This window comes from Eptatretus burgeri, chromosome 10 (genome assembly GCF_056783735.1).
Source record: "Eptatretus burgeri isolate ZD-2024b chromosome 10, Ebu_testis_v1, whole genome shotgun sequence".
Lineage (NCBI taxonomy): Eukaryota > Metazoa > Chordata > Myxini > Myxiniformes > Myxinidae > Eptatretus > Eptatretus burgeri.
In genome coordinates this window covers 77043813-77067819 of record NC_140970.1, presented here as the reverse complement: position 1 = coordinate 77067819, position 24007 = coordinate 77043813, and the positions used below count along the sequence as shown (strand labels likewise).

Here is a 24007-nt window from a genome sequence, read left to right as displayed (position 1 = left end):
ATATATATATATATATATATATATATATATATATATATATATATATATATATATATATATATATATATATATATATATATATATATATATATATATATATATATATATATATATATATATATATATATATATATATATATATATATATATATATATATATATATATATATATATATATATATATATATATATATATATATATATATATATATATATATTGTTCTCCCCACTGTATATATATATATATATATATATATATATATATATATATATATATATATATATATATATATATATATATATACACATATATATATATATATTGTTCTCCCCACTGTATATATATATATATATATATATATATATATATATATATATATATATATATATATATATATATATATATATATATATATATATACAGTGGGGAGAAAAAGTATTTGATCCACTGCCGATTTTGCAGGTTTTCCCACTTACAAAGCACGTAGAGGTCTGTAATTTTTATCATCGGTACACTTCAACTGTGAAAGACGGAATCTAAAATAAAAATCCTGAAAATCACAATGTATGATTTTAAAATAATTAATTTGCATTTTATTGCATGAAATAAGTATTTGATCACCTACCAACCAGTAAGAATTCCGGCTCTCACAGACCTGTTAGTTTTGTCTTTAAGAAGCCCTCTCATTTTCAAATCATTACCTGTATAAACTGCACCTGTTTGAACTCATTATCTGCATAAAAGACAGCTGTCCACATTCAATCAATCAGACTCCAACCTCTCCACAATGGGCAAGACCAGAAAACTGTCGAAGGACATCAGGGACAAAATTGTAGACTTGCACAAGGCTGGGATGCGCTACAGGACAATAGGCAAGCAGCTTGGTGAGAAGGCAACAACTGTTGGTGCAATTATATTAAAATGAAAGAAGTTCAAGATAACAGTCAATCTCCATCGGTCTGGGACTCCATGCAAGATCTCACCTCGTGGAGCCTCAATGATCATGAGAAAGGTGAAGGATCAGCCCAGAACTACACGGCAGGACCTGGTCAATGACCTGAAGAGAGCTGGGACCACAGTATCAAAATAAACCATCAGTAACACACTACGCCATCATGGATTAAAATCCTGCAGCACACGCAAGGTCCCTCTGCTCAAGCCAGCGCATGTCGAGGCCTGTCTGAAGTTTGCCAATGACCATCTGGATGATCCAGAGGAGGAATGGGAGAAGGTCATGTGGTCTGATGAGACCAAAATAGAGCTTTTTGGTTTAAACTCCACTCGCCGTGTTTGGAGGAAGAAGAAGCATGAGTACAACCCCAATAACACCATCCCAACCGTGAAGCATGGAGGTGGAAACATCATTATTTGGGGATGCTTTTCTGCAAAGGGGACAGGACGACTGCACCGTATTGAGAAGAGGATGGATGGGGCCATGTATCACGAGATCTTGGCCAACAACCTCCTTCCCTCAACAAGAGCATTGAAGATGGGGCGTGGCTGGGTCTTCCAGCATGACAATGACCCGAAACACACAGCCAGGGCAACTAAGGAGTGGCTCCGTAAGAAGCATCTCAAGGTCCTGGAGTGGCCTCGACAGTCTACAGAGCTGAACCCAATAGAAAATCTTTGGAGGGAGCTGAAAGTCTGTGTTGCCCAGCGACAGCCCCAAAACCTGAAGGATCTGGAGAAGATCTGTGTGGAGGAGTGGGCCAAAATCCCTGCTGCAGTCTGTGCAAACCTGGTTAAGAACTACAGGAAACGTCTTATCTCTGTAATTGCAAACAAAGGTTTCTGTACCAAATATTAAATTCTGTTTGTCTGATGTATCAAATACTTATTTCATGCAATAAAATGCAAATTAATTATTTAAAAATCATACAATGTGATTTTCAAGATTTTTATTTTAGATTCCATCTTTCACAGTTGAAGTGTTCCTATGATAAAAATTACAGACCTCTACGTGCTTTGTAAGTGGGAGAACCTGCAAAATCGGCAGTGTATCAAATACTTGTTCTCCCCACTGTATATATATATATATATATATATATATATATATATATATATATATATATATATATATATATATATATATATATATATATATATATATATATATATATATATATATATATATATATATATATTATATACATATACATATATCCTGCCGCTAATTCACGGACCTATGTTTTTTTGTGTGTGTGTTTGTCGCGCTACTCCTCATACTGTTCTGGCCCGTTTACATCCATACTTGCTGCAGAGGATCACCATGACCCCAATTCATGTATAGGGGTGTTTTTGTCTTCATTGGTGGTCTTGGGGGGTGGGGCGGTGGTGGAAAGGGGGATGCAAATTCTCTCCATAAATGTGTACCGTGTTGCGCTGCTATCCAGGTGGGTGAGGATATTTCAAGTCTCGACAATGTACAGTACAGTATTCTTGTGCACACGTTTTCCAGTGCAGTGAAGGTGTTTTGAATTATAAGCAAAAGGTTTGTTTTTGCTTCATGCACGTGGCCCGGGTTATATATGTTTGCGTATGCAGAGCTGACACTTGCCTACACACTGCCCAAATAAAGGTATGCGTCAGAAGAAAGTGGTGCATGCTTGGAACAAGATTGCCCATTGGGCGGGTACTCTGCTCATATGAATAAATGGCAATGTGTGTGTGTGTGTGTGTGTGTGTGTGTGTGTGTGTGTGTGTGTCTGTGTGTGTGTGGGTGTGTGTCTGTGAGTGTCTCCTCCATAATTCCAAAACCATAAAATTGAACAGCCTGAAACTTTACCTGCATACCAAGGGAACGCCAAGGAACTCCAAGGAAGTGCATGAGTGAAAATTGGTTGTTTGGCTTAATTTAAACACCCCTTTTTAAGATAATTGACAACATTATTTAATTATATCCTTTATCAGGCGCAGCTCCTTTATTATATCCTTTATAAAGCTCTTTCACAATCCACCTTTTCATTCATAGTCAAGGTTCGTGGAAGAGCAAGAACACCGAGTGGATCAGGACACAACCAAACAAAAAGTACAGCAGAAAGATGGGGAAATGCCAACAGCAGGACAAAGGGAGAAAATAGATGGAGACAGACAAACAAGGGATGTGGGTAATGATGAGGGGTATGGGAGAACAAAAAGTGTTGGAAGAGAGGGATACAAAATCAAAATTGGAGCGGGGGGGGGGGGGTTGTGGTGCAGACATTGGGATGATCTGAGATGGTGGTGTGAACAGCTATCTTGAAGACCTGGAGGGAAGAATGAGATTGAAGAAAATGTGGAAGTTGGTTCCACAGGTGGGGAAAAAGAGAGGAAGAAATGAGTGGAGGTGAGAAGTGGTACTGGATTTTGGGAGTTTCACCCGAAGGGGTTGCTGGTGGACCATGTATGCCCTGCGGTAGGATGTAGCACAGAAATGGCAGAAGGTGCAAAACCAGAAAGGAGGCGGAAAAAGACTGAGAGACCACCGACCTGTTTGCAATGTGCAAGCATTTGCAATCAGCTCATGGATTCAACTTCAACAAGGGAGATTATAATGATCTTTAAGACCTTGTTTTCCACAGCATCAAGCTACACAAGGTGTGAGGCAGGGGCATTAGAACAGAGGGGAGAGCAGTACTCCATCAAGCTGCGGATGAATGCCTTGTAAGTGCATAAAAGTTCAGGTATGTCAGGAAGGACTTTGCATGATGGAGGATGCCCAGTAGGCAACTGGCTTTGGAGGCCAACTTAGAAATATGGTTCACTGAAGAAAGATGATGGCTGATAATGAGGCCCTAAAGTTTGAGGTTTGAACTTCTTCAAGACTGGTGATTAATATTTCACTCTTCCTCATCCCAACTAAACAACTGTAGATATTACGTGGTTCATTTCAGGGTTCTCTTTTAGGAGAATAATTCCAGTGTCATGCTCAACGAACAGGTTATAACAGCTAACGGTTCCATTAGGACATTCCAGCAAATATTTTGAAGCAGTCAAATTAAATTGTTGTTTTTTCAAATGCAATTTGGCCAGGGATTGCAAGATGAATACAGCCTGGTAGTTGCATCATCTCTGAGGCATGGTTGCTGTGCTGTTGCAGTATATTTGCACATTTGGACAGGTGTTTATAATTTGTTCAGGTGCCAACTATAACTCACATGTTCTTCGAAAAACACACCATGGGTTATATAATGTGGACCAACGACCAGTGTTTGCAGATAGGTCCTCTGACTTAACGTCCTTCGATGGACAGCACGCAGATTGATGCATCGCACTGTGTCTGAAACACCAGGATGACAATTTATAGCTTTGTCGAGATTCAAACGCAGGTTAGACAGCTAAAAGTCGAGTGTGCACGCATTTCATCTATACCTGCCAGCCCATCAGAAACTAATTGAAGATTTAAATCTAATGAATGGATTCCAGGAAATGAAACCCTTGTTTTGGAAAAATACTCTCCTTGCTGTTATTAACAACCAGTTCATGCGAAAGCTCTTGTCATGCTTTCACCGAATACTCCTGAAACCTGCATGATGAGTCCAATTATTTATTGGAAAAGGATACCCAACACCTTGGAATCAATAAGGCTTGCCTGAAACTTGAAGCAAAATGATACGTTAAGAACATGTGCAACATATCGAATAGTTGAAAGGCATTGAAGAATACTCAAACAACACAAGGACAACCCAAAGCAAATGAACAGGACAATGCCCTCCCAGGTTGAGTAAAAGAGCAGTCGCAAAGAGTGGGATTGGAATGGTAGAGGGTGCTGGGAGCTGGGAAGGATATGTGAAAAATTATTTATTTTTAATCAGATGATTGATTTGAGTGCAACGTGGCATAAACATATCAACTCACACCACTGGCCGACTTATCATGATGGTACAAATAGATCCCACACACATGGTGCTAAATATCCTGCAATTTCTTTTTTAAACAACACAGAGGAAACCTTTTGCAAGACGTCATTTGTTTTATCTTTCACTGCCTCAGTGCCCTTCACATCAAAGTGCTAGGTGAATGTCAACGAAGCCCTCTTTCTCCTCTTGTATTGATCACCACACGACGCCTCCAATAGCAATCTAAGCGGAGGAGCCTCTTATCTTGTTACAAAGGCAACCAGCGACATCCTGAAATCTGACTATCGGACAAGGCCACATCGAAAAGCAATTTCCTTCTCACTGTCACTGTGAAGACTACGAGAGGTGAATATAACTATTGTTTTATCTCCAAGGTCTGAGATTTTCTGAGCTGATAAAAACCCTCACCGATTCAAGTCATTAGTGTCAGGTCAAGAAAGATTACATCTGTGACTTGCTTCAGGTACCATGTAAACTTGTACTAACCTGTTCCATGGTCAGGTTGTCATCGAATAAACCATCTCCCCAACCCGGTTTTTTGGTGAGGAGGGTGTTTGGATATGGACACCCAGCAGGATTAAAAACAAAACCTGTCAAAGGGTGGAGAAGCTCATTGTGAGCCAAAGGCCATCCATATCTAGTGCCAAACTGTATCTGCGGACATCCTCCTGCAGTTTGGTTACTTTTTTTTAGGAATCTGATGGCAGGATTTGCACTGCGGCCAATGTAAAATAATTCATTCCGCAAATCCCACAAACGCAAAGAAAACTAACAACCCACTCCATGTGAGTACCTCCTGTACTGCTGTCCTTCCCAGGTTAGCTCAATGGATGATGGGATTGGCGCAAAGCCTTAAGGACTCACATTCCTTGATGATAGAGGAAAGGCACAGGGTTAAAATTTCTGGGACAAATTGCGGTGGTGTGTGGTGTAGTGGTGTTGAGGTGTCATCCACCAGATGGTGGTCTCCTTAGGTGAACCTGAGGCAGTCCTTTCGGGTGGGTGTCTGTAATGTCCTATCCCTAAGAGACGATGATCACCTGTTTTTGTTATCAGCTGAGCTCAAGCGTTTGAACATTGGTGTTGCAGCACTTTCTGACATTTGAAGACAGGATAGTGGTGAAATCATGGCAGGTGGTAACAGTTACTGTTGGTCTGGTCGCTCTGATGGTTACCATGCTCAAGGAGTCCAATAAGCTAACTCCAATGATAATTGAGGTAACACGGGTCAACAAGCATATTATGAGACTCAGGATTCATCACTCCTTGGGTGTAATTTCCCTGGTCTCTGTATATGCTCCAACTGAGGTGAGTGATCTCACTGTGAAGGACGCATTCCATGCCACACTCGAATCTGTTGTTGATCAGTGCCCCAGGCAAGATATTCTTCTAGTCTTGGGGGATTTCAATGCATTGACTAGAACTGATGGGGATGGTTATGAGCCATGTGTTGGTTCCCATGGGTCTGGAACTGTGAACTAGAACAGCACTAGCCACTGAGTTCCTTGACTTTGCAAGAAGTCATGGACTTAGGGTAGCTGATTCATGGTTTCTGTACCCACAGGCCCATCGCTGGACTTGGTATTACAATGTTGGTGGTGTGGCAAAGGAGCTTGACCATGTGCTCAATGGTGGTCACTGAAGGATGATCCAGAACTGCAGGGTCTACCGGAGTGCTCAGTTCCTCAATACCGCCCACAACTCTGAAGTTGCAGCTTAAATCAGGGAGAATGGTACCTTCCCAGCCTCGGCTGGATGTTGGCAAGCTCAATGATGAGAGGGTAGCTGAGGAGTTTGCAAACAGGCTGAGTGGGGATTTGGGGAGTCTGGGTGCTTTGTTGAATCCTGGAGAGTTGTGGAGTGCCTTCAAGACTACCATCCTTGATGTTTCCGGTGGATATCTTGGAACTCAACATAGGGCGAAGAAGAATTTTGTCTCTCAAGGGATACTGGACACAATTGACCAGAGTCGCAGGGCCAGTTTCAATGGCATAGCTGAGCTGTTCAGGGCGTTTAGGCATAAAACTGTACGTGCGCTGAGGGTGGACAAGGAGGCCTATGAGTGAGGAATCTGGGAGGTGGTAGAGCATCTCCTCTGGTCAAGTGATTCTCATCCTGTTTACAGGGGAATTCACACAATGCATTCCTCCAAACCTGTCCCTTGGTGCATTGCAGTTAGAACGGGGGTGGTGGGCTCTTGGCAGTGGAGTCCAAAGTAAGGCCTGCTGAGCCAGATACTTTGAGCGACTGTACCAGGCTGATTCACCAGCTTTTGAGTTGGATGTCAGGGGTGTACTATCCCTTTTGCTTACCCTACAGTCAATTGTGATCCACCTTCATTTGTGGAAACACAGGCTGTGGTAAACTGGATGAAATAGGGTAAAGCTTCTGGGATCTGTGGCATCCATGCTGAACTTCTCAAGGCTCGTGGAAATGCTGTACTCTTGTCATTGCATGCAGTTCTGTGCTCTGCCTGGAACACAGGCATCATCCCAACTGACTGGAAGAGGGGCCTTGTTGTCCCTCTGTGGAAAGGGAAGGGTGATCACTATGATTGCAACAATTACCGAGGGGTGACGCTGTTCTCAGTGCAGGGCAAGGTCTTTGCTTGGATAATTCTTCATTCGGTTCTCCACCGTCTGCTTGAGCACCAGCGCCCAAAGCAGTCAGGCTTTACACCAAAGAGGTTAACGATTGATCATATCCTTGCTCGCAAAAATGTTTGAATCAATCAATTTCACGAATAGTGAATTCGTGAATCCATGAATAGCAGGGCATTTTTTCAATGGAAAAACGGGGGATAGGTTCCTGAGGGTTCGCAATTTATGAGGCAAAAACCCCGTGAAAAACCACGACTACGCCCACGAAAAACTGTGAATGCGCCCAATAAAAACCATAAATACGGCTGCAAAAAACCCCAAAATGTGAAAAAGACACGAATACACCTGTGTAAATCCAAAAAAACCCAGCGAATACGCCTACAAAAACAGGGAGCCCCCCCATGAATACACTCGTGAAACGATAAAGAAACTGCGAATACGCCTGTGAAAAAGCAAAAAAACCCATAAATATGCCCACGAAAACGCGAAAAAAAATCCCCGCAAAGACACCCACGAAAAGCGAAAAAGCTCCTGCCAATATGCTGTGAAACAGTGAAAAAACCTCTGAATATGTCCACAAAAACGCAAAATAGACCCGTGAATACCCCCATGAAAAGGTGGAAAAAACTGCGACTAGGCCTGCGAAAGAGTGAAAAAACCCCACAAATACACCCACGAAAAAGCAAAAAACCCCATGAATACGCCCACAAAAAACCTCATGAATACGCCCACGAAAAACCGAAAAAAACATGAATACGCCCACAAACAAGCAAAAAAAAAAAAATGCGAACATGCCCGCGAAAAAATCCATGAATACGTTCGCAAAAACCTGAAAAAAACCACGAATACGCCCACGAAAAATGGGGAAAAAAGCCCGCGAATACACAATGTACAGGCACAGGGCTGTGAATGTCGAAGCAGGTTGCATTTTATAAATCACAAATACGCAGGGTCTGCCATTAGTGAATCCACGAATAGCGGAGTCCGACAGTACTTACAAATCTTGGATTTTCACAAATACCAAACAGACAGACTGACTGACGGGGTGAAAAGTTCACCTCCGTCCACTGACCAGATGTATTCATCCATCGGAACCATACTCTGTACAGAGCGTCGGTGCTGCCGAAGCAGTTTCCTTGGCTATTGGGCACAATCCTGGATGGGTCGCCACTCCGACGCAGGATACTCGAATGACTCGATCATCTCCAGCAAGCTTGTACTCATTTTGCCGACCTCGGAAGGATGGCAGGCTGAGTCAAACCCCTGGTGAACTAATTCAGCAGGCAACGAGGCTTGAACTCAGGACCCTTGGATCCCAAGCCACCACCATAACCACTGAGCCAACACCAGGCTTGACCAGATGTATGTGGGGATATTATTAAAACTGAAAATCAGAGTTGTCTGACTTTTCGTGAAATTGCATATCCATATTCACATTCATCAATATCTTAGAATTTTGACGTTGGGTATTGTTTGGAGTTGCTAACCTTCCAACCTTCATGGGAGCGCTTTCCATCTGAAATACATCGCAAGTTAAAACTATGGGCCAGCTTTTAAACTACACCACCATGTACAGATTGACCCATGATCTGATGGAACATTTTAAAATTGTGATTGATAAGTTGTGATGTGTATAAAGCAGCAATGCATTCTTCAAAGATGAACAAAGTTATTTGGATGTTTATTTATTGTGAATAACACTTGCTTTGTCTATATCCAAAATCAGAAGAGGTCGTGGTTTTTGTTTTATTTAACTTTTTTTCTCTCCAAAGTCAAGGCTTGTGGGGGGGGGGTGGACACCAACAGCAGGGTTGAAAGACAAAATAGAGAGACTCTTGGACAAATCATGGGTGTGGGGAGAAATGAGCTACATCCTTCCTGTCCAGACTGTTAACACTGTACAAGAACTTAGTGAGGCCCCCTCAGGAATATTGTATTCAGTTTTGGTCGCCACATCTGAGGAAGGATATGGCTACCATCAGAGAGGGTGCAGTATAGAGAAACTTGATTGATCTGGGCATAGCAAGAGTAATCTTTGAGGAGCAGCTGTAAGAGACAGGACTTTTTAAATCAGAAAGAAGGCGATTACCAGGGCATCTGACAGAAATGTTTAAGATAATGAGGGGCAAATACAAAACAAGTTCAAATGAGTTTTTCAGCAGAATTGACACTGACAGGATAAGGGGCTACAGCATCAGAGGGAAGAAGAGGGTAGTTAGCATCATAGTAATGTAGATGTCTTTCACTCAGAGAGTAGTGAATGCATGGAATAGTTTCCCTGCAAAGGAGTGACAGCAGAAACAGTAGACAGTTTTAAAATTTAGTTAGATACGTATCAAGAAGTTTGTTGAGAATAGGGGGGCACTTTTATATATTGGCATAATTTCGGAGACTTGATAGGTCAAATGGCCTCTGCAGGTGTTGAAGTTCCTTGTAATTCCTTGTAACACATGCTCAGTCTCACCACCATTTCATCGATCGCCGTCTCGAACAACCTTCCCCCTTCACCCCCTCCATTTTACAGGAGTCCATACCTCTTCACATCTCTTATGAAGCTTCAATAATTTTATGTAAATTCTTATGCAGCATGGATTTTGTTGAGGTAAAGGTGTAGGTCTCATTTCAGCACCTGCTGAACAGTTGTTACGGAAATTTCCCAACTGTTGTTTTGCCATGCTAATTGATTTGGCAGCACTGTGACTCATTGCAGTTCCAATGATTCAACCATTTCTGGTGTCCTGACTGGTTGTTCGTTGCCACTTGCCAAAGCCTCTTCTGTTTAAGCACACCAGCGTTCTCTACAAATACTCTGTGAAGTCGAAGAATTGTACTTCTGCATCATATCTATCTTGTTCCAGACATTATCAGTTTTTCCACAATATCCTCTTCATAAATGTGCAAACAAGCACTGCTTTTCATCCTCTAAAGAAAATAAAACCATCATTTCCTTGCTCATACAGTTTATTGGTGTTAAAAGGATTGTCACACAATCAGGATAAGCTATTGTTCTCCATATCCTGGATGAAAATCTATCCACAAACCAAATAACATGTTTTCTCTGCTTGGCTGCAGTGTGGTACAGAGCGTGATTGGTCAATGGAAAGCTTAGACTGACCAATGAGTTCTTCGCAATCTTTTTATGCGACTTACAGATGGAAACATTGCATCAAAGTTTTGGGGACATTTACATTAACTCAGCTTCTTACACATGCAAGCTAATAATATTGACTCATCTAGTTCCGCCAAGTCGTGTCCTACTTCTGGTGACTTTCATACTCAAATTTCTCCAAACATCCCCACATTGTATTGTTTCCCAAAGCTTGGGAAAAGACAGCCTGGTTGCAGCCTTTACGCCATAATAATATCTACCTAATATACTCATAACAAATGTCCAGTGTCATAGAGTTTGAAAAATTTATTATTTTCGTCTTTTTGAGCCAGATTCCTAAAAAAAGGTCAAAAAAACGAAAAAGGTATTGCAATTCCTAAAGTTTGCTTCATGAACTATTAATGTTTTGTAAACAATGCTGTTGATTGATGGAGGCATGGGGTGTCTTATGTTTACATCAAGAAAAATGGGGAGTCAGTTAAAACTATATGTAGATGTGGGGAGAATAGCATCCTCTCTGGTGTGGATCTTCCAGAGCAAGATGCTCCACATTAAGAGTAAGTTTGGCAGAATTCAATTTGTATTTTTTCTACATAATTTAAAAGGATAAAACCGACATTTATTTTTTGAGTATAAAAACATAACAACCTGTGAAAAACATAACAGTGTGCTCTATCTTAACCCCACATCCCCCATTGCATACCTTTCCCCAGATAAGATGATTTTGTCGAGATGTAAAATACCTATGGTCCTGGTCAGGTCACCACTCCAACACAGGTTACCTCAAATGGTTATTACCCCTGTACAATGGTACTCATTTCACAAACCTCAGAAGGATGACAGGCTGAGTCAACCTCACCTGGTGTAAACAGGGGCACAAACTCAGGACCATAAGGTCCCAAGCCAGCCATTTTAACCACTAAGCCAACACAAGGCGAGTACTAAGTTTTTAAGCTTCATATTTTTATGTGTACTTTATATTAACGTCGCCAGTTAAGGATGGGAATTTTTTTTTGTCGGTTTGTGAGTGTGATCTGAAAGACGTTTATCAACATTTCCCGATAAAAATCGAATCCTGCCAATCATGGTTAGAATGAAGGAGCCGCCAAAACTCTCTAGGAGAAAATGGAACTGTATCATTTGAAAGACTCACCTGGTTTTCGTGTGGCTGATTGATTGCTTGTTGGGCCCTTAAGCGGGGTATGTGTTCTTGAAATGTTAAGTGTTTATTTATTACTGATTGCTGCTTGTCTATCTGATGTGCAACTAATTGCTCTGTTATCATTGTCTCACCTTGTTGTCGTGGTTGATTTAATACCCCTAAATGTATCCCAAAGGTCACGTGTTGTTCAACCCAATTCACAGCTCAACCCAATAAGGTCACAGCTCAACCCAAAAAGGTCACAGCTCAACCCAAAAAGGTCACAGCTCAACCCAATTGTCAACTCCTCAAAATGTATAGTTTAAAATGCAGTCTCACTAACTCTGCCCTACATAACGCATGCAGAGTGAACCTATGGAAGTATCTAAAAAGATCCTACATTTCCATTAAAAATATATTTTGAAAAAGCCCTAAATTTGGATCAAAAATTCCTTACTTTTTTTTTTTTGCAGTTAGGCCGTGGGAAGTCTGCCATAGTTAACTTCAATAGCACTTGAGTAAAATACTGTGCAATCACATAAATATTGCCCTCCTATCTCTTAAACTATGCATGCTTAACGATGATGTTGTGAAATATGAATTTTCCTGTTCACAAGATGCATGCCAATAATTAGGCCCAGTAGGGAACACTCAAACTAGTTCACAACTTTGAAGATTGATGTCAATGGCGTACTGAGAGATTGCTCATTAACTGCATGGTACGTGGACGAATGTATAATTAATTAAATTTCCTATTGTGAGGGCAAAGTCAGCACAGGTAACACTTTTCACAGTCTCAAACGACTTTTGTAATTGTTTTTGGATTGCAAAGTAAACATGTTCCTTGTGTAGAAATGTTTTTAAATTGTCGGTTGAAGTGACTTTACAAAGTTCTGAAACAGATGCAATCTTTAGGTGTGTAAAATTAGTCGGTACTCCACGGGAGACCACTGATAACCTGAATATGCACAGGTAATAATACCAATTCAAAGTTTGGGATGTGTACAGAGAAGAGGCCCAGATGGATGTGGACCAATGTGTTGAATACAATGTCTGCATGAAAACCATTTCGGGATAGTGTCCAATGATGATGATTCATTTGTTCGTCTTTACTCTAGGGCATGCAAGGTTTAAGGGTGGGCTTTGTATTACTCACTGTAAAGCCGCTGTCACACCTTGAGGTTTTAGCCAGCATATGGCAACATATCAAAATTGATCTAAAACGCCGGCGTACGCTGAACTATTGATGTTTTTTTTTATAATTTTTGGGCGTATAATAACGTGTTGGACATATGCATAACGTATTAGTAACGTAAACAGAACGTTTTAATCACATATGTATAACTTATACCAACGAATGCTGAGCGTGTTGTTGGCGTTCACAACCTATGCCCAACGATAGTCGAACTTATGCACAGCGCACGGCAGCGTATCGCCGACGATCACGTGGGTAGTGTTTAGGGTTGCTAACCTTCCAACCTTCATGGGAGCGCTTTCCATCTGAAATACATCGCAAGTTAAAACTATGGGCCAGCTTTTAAACTACACCACCATGTACAGATTGACCCATGATCTGATGGAACATTTTAAAATTGTGATTGATAAGTTGTGATGTGTATAAAGCAGCAATGCATTCTTCAAAGATGAACAAAGTTATTTGGATGTTTATTTATTGTGAATAACACTTGCTTTGTCTATATCCAAAATCAGAAGAGATCGTGGTTTTTGTTTTATTTAACTTTTTTCTTTCCAAAGTCAAGGCTTGTGGGGGGGGGGGGTGGACACCAACAGGCTATTCATAGGCTGCGGCTCGACGATTCAAATCTTAACCGCACGAGACATCGAAGTGAGAAGCCGCTGTCACACCTTGACGTTTTAGCCAGCGTATGCCGACGTATGAAAAATTTGCCGAACCAAGCTGGCACACGTCGAATACGTTATGGGTAAGTTTTGTATACGTTAATAGCATGCTGGCATACGTCGTAGTACGCTGGCATACGTTGTAGTACGCCGAGTACATCGAGAAATTTTCAGCATGTTGAAAATTTCTCGACGTACTCGGCATACGACACATGTTCCGCATACGCTGGCATAAGTTGTAGGCACGTTAGGCGATCGTTGACACACATCGACACACGTTACTTGTACATTACTCATAAGTCGAAACACGTCAATGTAATGGTTAGCATCAGTGTTCCAGACTCCCTGTTTTGTTTTTTTTTCTTCGGTATGACGGTGATGTTGACTGTTCGATTTCTCGTGCAGATATGATTTTAAATCATTGAGCGGCAGCCTATTAATTATATTATATCATAACCGCCCGAGAAATCGAAGTGTTAACATCACCGTCATACCGAAGAAAAAACAAACAAAAAAAACCAGGGAGTCTGGAACACTGACGCTAACCATTACATTGACGTGTTTTTAGCATTACATTGACATTACATTGACGTGGCTAAAACGTCAAGGTGTGACTGGGCCTTAAGACTGGCAACTCGACATGTCTCAGTGCATTGTATGCAACGTTTATATGTTTTATTGCATATAGTATGTATACACAGCCTGGAATGCAAATATTAGAGGAAGGCCAAAGCATGTGGGTATTATGGACTAGTGATGGAATCATTTGTTTAATCAGTAATTATGAATGTGTGGTGGGTTGAAATACTCTGTACTTTTGGATGTTGGTAGTTGATGTTCTGATGGTTCTTTGTGCACCGATTCATTATTTTCAAATAAATAATATAATTTTCAAATGATAAAGAATTTTGTTTGAGGGTGGGCTGAGATAGAGAGGCTGAGAGAGAGACAGAGAGACAGAGAGAGAGAGAGACAGAGAGAGAGACAGAGAGACAGAGAGAGAGAGAGAGACAGAGAGAGACAGAGACAGAGAGAGAGACAGAGAGAGAGACAGACAGAGACAGAGACAGAGACAGAGACAGAGACAGAGACAGAGAGACAGAGACAGAGAGACAGAGACAGAGACAGAGAGACAGAGACAGAGACAGAGAGACAGAGACAGAGACAGAGACAGAGACAGAGACAGAGACAGAGACAGAGACAGAGACAGAGACAGAGACAGAGACAGAGAGAGACAGAGAGAGAGAGAGAGAGAGAGAGAGAGAGAGAGAGAGAGAGAGAGAGAGAGAGAGAGAGAGAGAGAGAGAGAGAGAGAGAGAGAGAGAGAGAGAGAGAGAGAGAGAGAGAGAGACTGGTGTATCAAAGAAATGTCAAATCAAATGGAGGCCAATTTGTGATCAAGTTAAGTTTTACAATTCCTGGAAAGCTTTTAGAAAACAAAGGGAACAAAAGTTGGTTGACTCTTGATCCATTCCATCTTGCGAATTCGCCCGTGCAACAGCCTTGGCCATCCATTCAACATTGTTGGAGTGAGTTTGGAACTTAAAGGCAAAAAAACTTCATCAATGTCTCAGCTCGCTGATCGAAAAGCTTCGATCGACAAGATAAAAAGACCATGAAATGCACCAGCAGTTGCAGCTAGCTGGTGCTGTACCACATTAGGTGAATTACATTCATTATGCTTTTGTCATGTCATAGCAAGTTCATGGCCTGCAGGTGCCTACCCCTTAAAGCTGGCACAAGGTAAGCGATGCAAGAAGACATCAAATAAATTATTGCAGCAGCAAATTAATCTGTGGACAATTGTAATTAAGCTTGGAAAGACAGTTTGTCTAATCTGTGTGTTTCGAAAGACTTATATAAGTCTGCATGTAAAGCCTTGGCCCTGATCGTTTGAAACACACCGGCAATGCACTGGAAGAGGTGAAACTTGATGATCTCTGCAGGTGATTGAACAAATATCAAGCCACAGAGACACAAATTACATTCAATGTTGTTTGTCATTCCAAACCCCTTTTCTGGGGGACATTAGCTCGAAGCTCAGGCAGCTTGGCAAAAGAAGCCCCACCTGATTGGCAGCTGGATCAAAGTGCAGGACTTGCCGGGAATCAAACAAGCCGGTGCTGTCATGCTTCTGTAAAAGGCGCATCAAAGCATGGCGAAATCAAAAGCTCTTGAAAGGAATATACAAAAAAAAAATCACAAAGTTTATTCATTGGGCCAGAAATCCAGGATTGTCATCTTTTTCGGAAGTTCCATGTCTCCCATCAACTGGAACAGTTATTCATACTTTCCTAAAAGTGATTGATTAAATTGAGATGAAGAACAAAAAAGGAATTCAAACTGTTACATTAATACACTAATTGAGCAAGTTTTAGGCATAAATGACATGTGATGTGTGGTAGAAAAGAACTAAATTTTTACAAGTTGGATCAACAAATCAAAGGAGAATCTTTAATTTCAGATATACGGAGGAAGAACATTGAGTGATTCACTGAAACATTCGAATGGACTTCACTGAAACAGAAGCCCGAAGAAATTCTTCATATATACAATTTGACATTTCAAATAATGGGAGGGTGAGTCATTTGACAACTTAACTACAGGATTAGATGATAAGCAAGAGGCAAAATAACTCAAAACTGCAATACGTGTCCACTTTGGGTGCAAGGGAGAGAGTGACACAAGCGTGGCAAAAGTTTGCAGTGTTATCGACCAGGTCACCCTGTTTCATAGTAAGATATTCTTTTTATCAATATGTAGGCCAAAAGACTCTTGGGTAAAGGGAAACATTACTGACAGCCAATTCGGCTAAAGCATTAAAAATCAATATATATATAGTACCAGCAACAGTTATAATTGAGAGTAAATAAATATAATTATATTTCTTCCACAAAAAAGGGATTCAAGCTGTCATATTAATACATTAATTGAGCAAGTTTTAAGCTTAAATGACATGTGGTGCTATCAGAAGGTACAAAACGAAGGTGTGGTACAAAATGGTCTTGCATTGCCATTGCTATAAAACTGTCTGGTTTAGCTTCAAAATCTGGTGGGACGTGATCTTCACATATTACGTATGCACAATTGACAGAATTTCTACATTCGCCTTGTAAATGTAATCACACCCTCTCGTTTCCCAACTTCCTACTATGTCTCCATAATATGTGTGTGCTCTGCAAAGCGTTTGTTCATTTGGACAGCAATAATTTTGGAATTTAATTTCCAATTTCAAATATCATTTTCAGCCTCACCCATCAGTAGCGCACTGAGGTGGGGGGGGGGTGCAGAGGGGGGAATTTACTCCCAACCCAGGGCACCGGTTTGCGGGGTAGGGTGGGGGACGCCAAATTCAAACCAGTTTAACAAGTTCGCCCAAAATTTAGCTATTCTCATAAAATTATGGATTGTTTAGATGTTTGTGTTATGCATGATAATGTGACACCAAATATTAGTATATCAACAGAAATATCATGCCTTGGACAATACCTTGTTTTTCAGTGTTAGATTTATTAAAATAAAATAGGAGCGAGGTACTAGCGCTATGCACGGGACACGTGTGATCACAAACTCTCTCAAGTCATGTCCCGGTAAAAGTGAACCATTTGATCACGAACCTTCTCGAATCACGGTTTCTCGGCGGCAGATTTGCTATGTCGGTGCATCAAGTGGGCATCTTGCATGGTGCAGAACAGGGGTCGTTGCGCCACATCACGATGATGACATAGGCTTGAGAGCCAACAGCCTAGGGAAGGCAGAGAGGAAGAAAGGATCGTGTGGGAGAAAGATTGAAATTTTAAGATAAAGATCCTAGTTTCCCTATGTCTGTGGTGAGTGGGGTTGAAGATTTGGGGGAGTGAGGGGAAAGGGGGGCACAAAATTATGTTTTGCCCTTGGGCACCAGAAACCCTCAGTACGCCACTGTCACCCATTCCAGTAGGGATGGGAGACGCTATTGTCTGTGTGACAGTGTGTGTCTGAGATTCTGCACGCAGATATACTCTCAGATAGATTGTTCATTCTCAAACGTACTGTAATCTATATATCACGGCGAGGCCCTGCATTGCTGAATACTCTTTCTAAATGTTTGAATTCTGTTTCGTTCTGTGGAGGATGTAATCAAATAACACAAAATTAGACCTCATCATCACCACTTCATCTATATATTAATACTGAAGGACCAATTTTGTGCTCCTCCTAGCGGTCGCATCACGTTTTTCTCGGTACTGTGACCTGGACTGAAAGAAACTTCGTACCTGTAAGCGTGCATCGCACATAGTGGCAACAGTCAACCTTCAACTCTGAAGCATCTATATATTAATACTGAAGGACCAATTTTGTGCTCCTCCTAGCAGTCGCATCACGTTTTTCTCGGTACTGTGACCTGAGAAGTTTTGACAAGGTGTACGTCAAAGTAGACACGTACACAAATCAGGGGACTTCTTCACAAGGAGTAGTGTACACCAAAAATGTCGTGTACAAGGACGTTTTGTAGGCCTCATTAGGTAAGGCCATGGAGTAAATCGACTGGGATCCTGCTCTTACAAGAGCCACCACTGGTTGTCATATTGGGCTCATGGAACGAAATCCATCTGTGACGGGGTTTCGGCTAGTCTTTATGAATAGCACAGGATTTATATAAATTTAAGTGTTCAAAGTGGTTGAAAGAATATAAAATATACTCGAAATCCAAATTAATATTCATGAAGACTTTGTTGATAATAAGTATGTTATTAAGTAGACACGGGTACAGTTAAGCACCTGCTCCAGACCTACCGATTAATATCGCACAACAATGATCCCGAAATGTACAGGTGCTCAATATAATACTACTTTATGCTGTTGAAGGAACAAAAATACCACCAAAGCAATCACAAAGGTGGATCAGAAGATGTAGAGAGGGGACAGGGAGGAGATGAGATTGGCAGGAGGTCTGGACCTCACCTAACCTTTTTTCAGGAAAAAAAGCTTGATCCCTTCATTCAACATTTATTCCCTCAATTTTTCACATTATAACATAATTATCTCCAGCGATTACAATTGGAGTCTCTGAATGGCTTGAAATGGATTAATCCCATATGCTTTCCGGGAATTCAGGGGCTACCAAAGCAGCTTCCTCGTCAAGGAAATACACTGGTTAGTTTGCCATTGCCTTCTCAGCAGTCGCCATAGCAGTAATTTGTCATACGGCTGGGGGAACAGCACCAATGGTCTATGATTTGTGAATGACACCATCGGAACTTTAACGTCGATCAGCAACCGATGTTGGCAGAGGGTCCTCTGGGTTAAAGGCACACTCATTGACGCAACACTGTGCCAATGAATCACCAGGATGATTGTTTACAGTCAGATCGGGAATCAAACCAAGGCCAGACCGCTCAACTCAAGTGCCCCACAGCATGCACCATTTCACTAATCACGAGAACTTTGAATAAGGTATGCAATTACTTGCCAAACTTTAACAGGTTTACTTGAGTGAATGAATATTTATGAAACGTTTTCTTCATTCAAAAAATTGAAAAGGAAAAGAATTACCTCCGCCATCTTATTTCCACCACCAAAGGTGGACGGAGGTTATGTATTCACCCTTGTCTGTTTGCTTGTTTGTTTGTTTGTGAGCAGGATATCTCAAACGGTTATGAACGTGTTCGGACGAAACTTAGTGGACAGTTTGGGTGGGTTACAAGGACGAATTGATTCGATTTTGGTGAGGATCCGGATCCAGATCCGGCCGATCAGTGGGATACAAAATGTAAACTGTTCAGCCTTGCGGAGGTATGTTCTCCACCGAGTGCCGTTCTAGTTCAGATATGTTTCTCAATCGGCCATCTTCCTCATGTTGCCACTCAAACATTTGAAACATTTTTCTCTCTTTTCCTAGATCAATTACTGCTGATAACTTTGTGCTTTCCAATATAATGATGCCAGCAATCAATAGGAAATTCCACTAATAAGCCTTAAAGTGTTTCATGCTATGGTTCACAAACACAAGTCCTGGAACAATAATGTTCCCATCAAAAACATTGTGCTTGCTTCAGATTTTGAAACCTTCTTCTTGCTGTGCAAAACGATGAGTGATAATCTAAAAACCTGACATACAGACAATGAATGTGTCATGAAAAAATTAAAGCAAAAAAACAATGGAAGTTTCATTTTTCCAGCAAAACTCGAAGAGTTGGAAATAATTTTTCTTAATGAAACCTTTGTGCTGCTATTCTCGATGTTTGGGCAAACAATGATGAATGAAGTTTGTCTCGGCATGCTTGAATGCCCGTATGTAACTAATCCTCTCCTTTAGCTGGAATTATTCACATTCATGTCTTGGAGATTTATCTGATACGTATGTGTAAATAATGTATATAATGCTGTTTTTCATTGAAAATGTACTGACACCACATAAACATCTCAGTAGATTTTCAATCAGAATAAATGAATATTGCAATGACACACACACACACACACACACACACACACACACACACACACACACACACACACACACACACACACACACACACACACACACACACACCCACACACACACACACACACACACACACACACACACACACACACACACACACACACCATATCTTCGGCAATGTTCTCCACCGAGAGTGAAGGGAAGAGATAAAATACCATACACATATCTGTAAACAGTACTGCACATGAAGTTCATTTTTTTTAAGGTTAATTTTTACAATAGTTGCCTTTTTAACAAAACTTCCAGAAGTTTTCAACTAAAAACGTGAAAACGATGCAAACTCTTTAAAATGTATTTTCTCTTCATTAATGAACCAAATAAAACTAACAAATACAGATTTAAGTTCATGATCATGCCCCCCCCCCCTTAAAACGAGCCCCCTTAAAAAGTGACACTTGATTAAATGTACCAGTCGAGAGTCCAAGCCAAGCCTTTAAAAATACAATAATTGCAGCAATGGCTGTTAACTTCAAGCAGATAATTCCATAAATCTCAGCAGTGGATTTCAGGAGTTAGGGCTTTGAGCTTTGGCTCAACGGAGTTCGGATCTCATTCAAGTGGATGAGCCACAAGGCCCAAGATGGATGATTAAATCAGCAAATAGTTGCTTAAGCTGGTTGGCAGTCCTCTATCCACAGTGATGTGTATCTTCCTTTTGGTAAAGTGTGTTTCTCTGCAAACATGATGTACATCAAATTTCCTGACCTGATTTGATGGGACAAGAAAACCCTGTGATGCCGTACACTGTAGAGTGCATGAGCACATTGGTTTCGAGCTGTCGAGTCTGGGTTAGATTCCTGACCTGACTATAAACTGTTCGAATGGTGCTTCGCAGGCAGGGCTTTGCTTGTTAAGCCCGATGTCTCGTCTGCTATCCCTGGTTGGTATCTAATATGTGAGAGCTGTTTGTGTGTGTCACCATTTTTTTCAGAGATGTCTAAACGGATCTTCATCAAACTTTCAGAGGTTTGTCAGTGAGTGCGGGGGAGTATTTTAGGCAAAATAGAAAATAAAAAATCGAAAATTTTCTAAAAACAAAAAACTGTAATTTTTTGATTTGACATAAATTATCGCTGAATTGTGCCTGGTAGCTTGTACGTGTTGATGCGTTTGAGCCTGGGGAGTAACTGCTGAAATCTATCGATTCGGGTTCTTCTTCCCCACATCTTCGTTCTTTGTTCCTTTCATACTTCTTTCTAATTTTTTTCACAATTCTCTTTATTCATTCTAATTCTTGGTTTTTCTTCTCTCTTTCATCTCTTTTGCTTTCTATTCCTCTCTTTCTTTATCTATCTCTCGAAGGAGAAGTGAATTCTTGCAGAAAAATTTTCTGTAAGGCTCACTTTGCTGCACCTGGATGGGGTTTTGAGGGTTGGGGAGTTGCGGCTGAAACCCCAATCCTATCCAGGTTCCTCCTGATGACTCCATCTTTGCTCTTTACTTCGGGTTCCTTCTTGGTCTTCCATTTGAAAACATATAAATAAATACACAACAATTACCAGACATTTAAATACAAATAAACTTCCAGAAGCGGTCAAAGTTAGAGGTTCTTCTTCTTCTTCTTCTTCTTCTTCTTCTTCTTCTTCTTCTTCTTCTTCTTCTTCTTCTTCTTCTTCTCTTCTTCTTCTTCTTCACCTTCACCTTCACCCTCACCTTCTTCTTCTTCTTCACCTTCTTCACCTTCTTCACAATTTTTATAGATCAAGGTCAAACTTAACCCAGAAACATCAACGGCACATAAACGAGCATCCATTCGATAAATAACATCTAATTCCACTTCTAAGGTCACATTTTTACAATATCTCAGCCAATATTCTTCAGTGTGTTTACAAAGTCCCATTACCCCCTCCGCACAACCTGCAAAGTTAATATAATGACCACAGAGGGGGTATAAAATGTCAACTATTGATACACAAGACTTTTATCATCATAAAAACCAAAATATTAACATTAACATGAACACACACACACACACACACACACACACATATACAGTATATATATATATATATATATATATATATATATATATATATATATATATATATATATATATATATATATATATATACACACACACACACACACATAATGTGATCTCTTGGTTTTGGGTCTCATGGTCACTTGACTGTTACAATTCCATGCGGTTTCCGCAAATCTCATGGGATTGTGAGTTGGACAGGCGACCAGGACGGGCCATTTTTAAATCACTCAATAGTGCATAAGCCTTTGTAGCTCAGTGAAAGGTAATATTGAATGATCTCCGACCCCATTCCTTAATGGGTATAGGGAAATGTTTTAAGCCCCCACAACAATAAACCAGGCAATGCCGGGTACCCCTGCTAGTACGTTATAAATCCCACGGTATACGTTGACAAAGAGTTGGACATCCTTTTTATATTTTATCATGCATTGCTAAATTACCATTGTTAGGTTCACCTAACCCCACCTAAGTATCGCAAGACGTTGTTATCATTACGACCAATGGCACATGAATACTGATTATTCGCATCATGTGATCACTACTTTATAAAGTGCTGGGTTGACAAATCGTCAACAGATAAACTTGGATTTCATTTGTAAGAGGAAATGGAGGGAGCAGTGTGATTGTCACCCTGCTCCAAAGTGGGCCAGGTGGCTCAAGGTTGACAACGACCATTTTCTAGAGAATATATCAAAATAATATCTCAATGATGAAATTCAATGATATTGTCTACTCTGTCTAAGTTATACTTCCATGTGAAAGGAAAGATCAAACAAGTTCAAATTCACACTGCAAGCCTGGTGTTGGCCTTACTGTTAAGTTGGCTGGCTTAAGATCTTGGGGTATTGAGTTCGAGATCCTGCTGCCGTTGAATTACACCAGGTGGGGTTGACTTAGCCTGTCATCCTTCAGAGGTTGGTGAAATGAGTACTGAGTGTACTGGTAATAGAGGCCACTGCATCAGAGGCACAGCTATGCCCCCATAAAATGATGCATCCAGCAGCGACAGGCTGCCCAGACGAGCTAGCTAAATCCACACCATACTGTTTGCTCCATTTAATATTACATATCTTACACGTAATTGTGTTTAAATGGTGCAGTGAGTTCACAAATGCCAACGAATCAGAGCAATTTTGAGCATTCTTACATACAATCATGCACTGTCACTCAAACAAATACTAAACGTGTTGAACAGATTATTTGCGAGAATCATGGGATTACACTTCATGAAATTCCAGAACTGAATGTCAGTGTTGGAAGTGTGGAAGCAATCATTCATTCTCAATTATGATTTAACAAGGTTAGTGGAAGGTGGATATACCAAGTAACCTTCAATCCAGCAGATCCCAAATGACCGAGAAGATCAGTGAGGAAGTTGTAAATATCCTCCCCCCCTAACCCCTTCTGACCCCCATATAGTCCAGACTTGTCACCTTGCGATTTCCATCTCTTTGGAGCACTTAAAGAGCATCTGGACGGCATTAAGTTTACGAAAGATGAAGACATCAAAGAAAGTGTCCTGAGAATGCTGCGTTCCTGACACAAAGATGACGCATATGGCATCGTGGTGATGGGACAAGTGTGTATGTGTCTCACGGGAATACCTTAATAAGGAATAGACGAAGTCCCATCAACTCCCTTCCCTGTACCTTTGAGTCTCGAATAAGAAGTCCACATCAGTCTCGAACTCCCCTCTCTAAATCGTGCACGACCTTGTCATGAAAACCCAGCCATTGCTCATCAGCAGATCTGGACCCAGTGACATCCTGATGCAGACATCGCAGGGATTATTAATATGTTCTAAATGTCCTGCTTAGCATATCATGCATCGCACACATGGATCAGAAGATTTGCTGTTCAAATAACATTGTAATATATTTTTCATTCGAGAGTGGGATGGTGGGGGGTTGCAAGTACATATTCAAGGCAAGAGGTTGTTTCCTTTGATCCCAGCAACCCACAGTACTCTGCCACCAGTTGTGTCTCT

The 24007-nt window shown here is 40.8% G+C and overlaps 1 long non-coding RNA gene across 1 annotated transcript; it reads right to left on the bottom strand.

Annotated features, from left to right (window-relative positions):
- Positions 1-14959: 14959 nt before the first annotated feature.
- LOC147018908 (uncharacterized) lies at positions 14960-23788 on the bottom strand. The gene is made up of 3 exons (XR_015062825.1): positions 23670-23788; positions 17170-17297; positions 14960-15686 (listed from the first exon to the last, which is right to left on the bottom strand). It is a non-coding gene; the product is annotated as an uncharacterized LOC147018908 (long non-coding RNA).
- Positions 23789-24007: the final 219 nt, after the last annotated feature.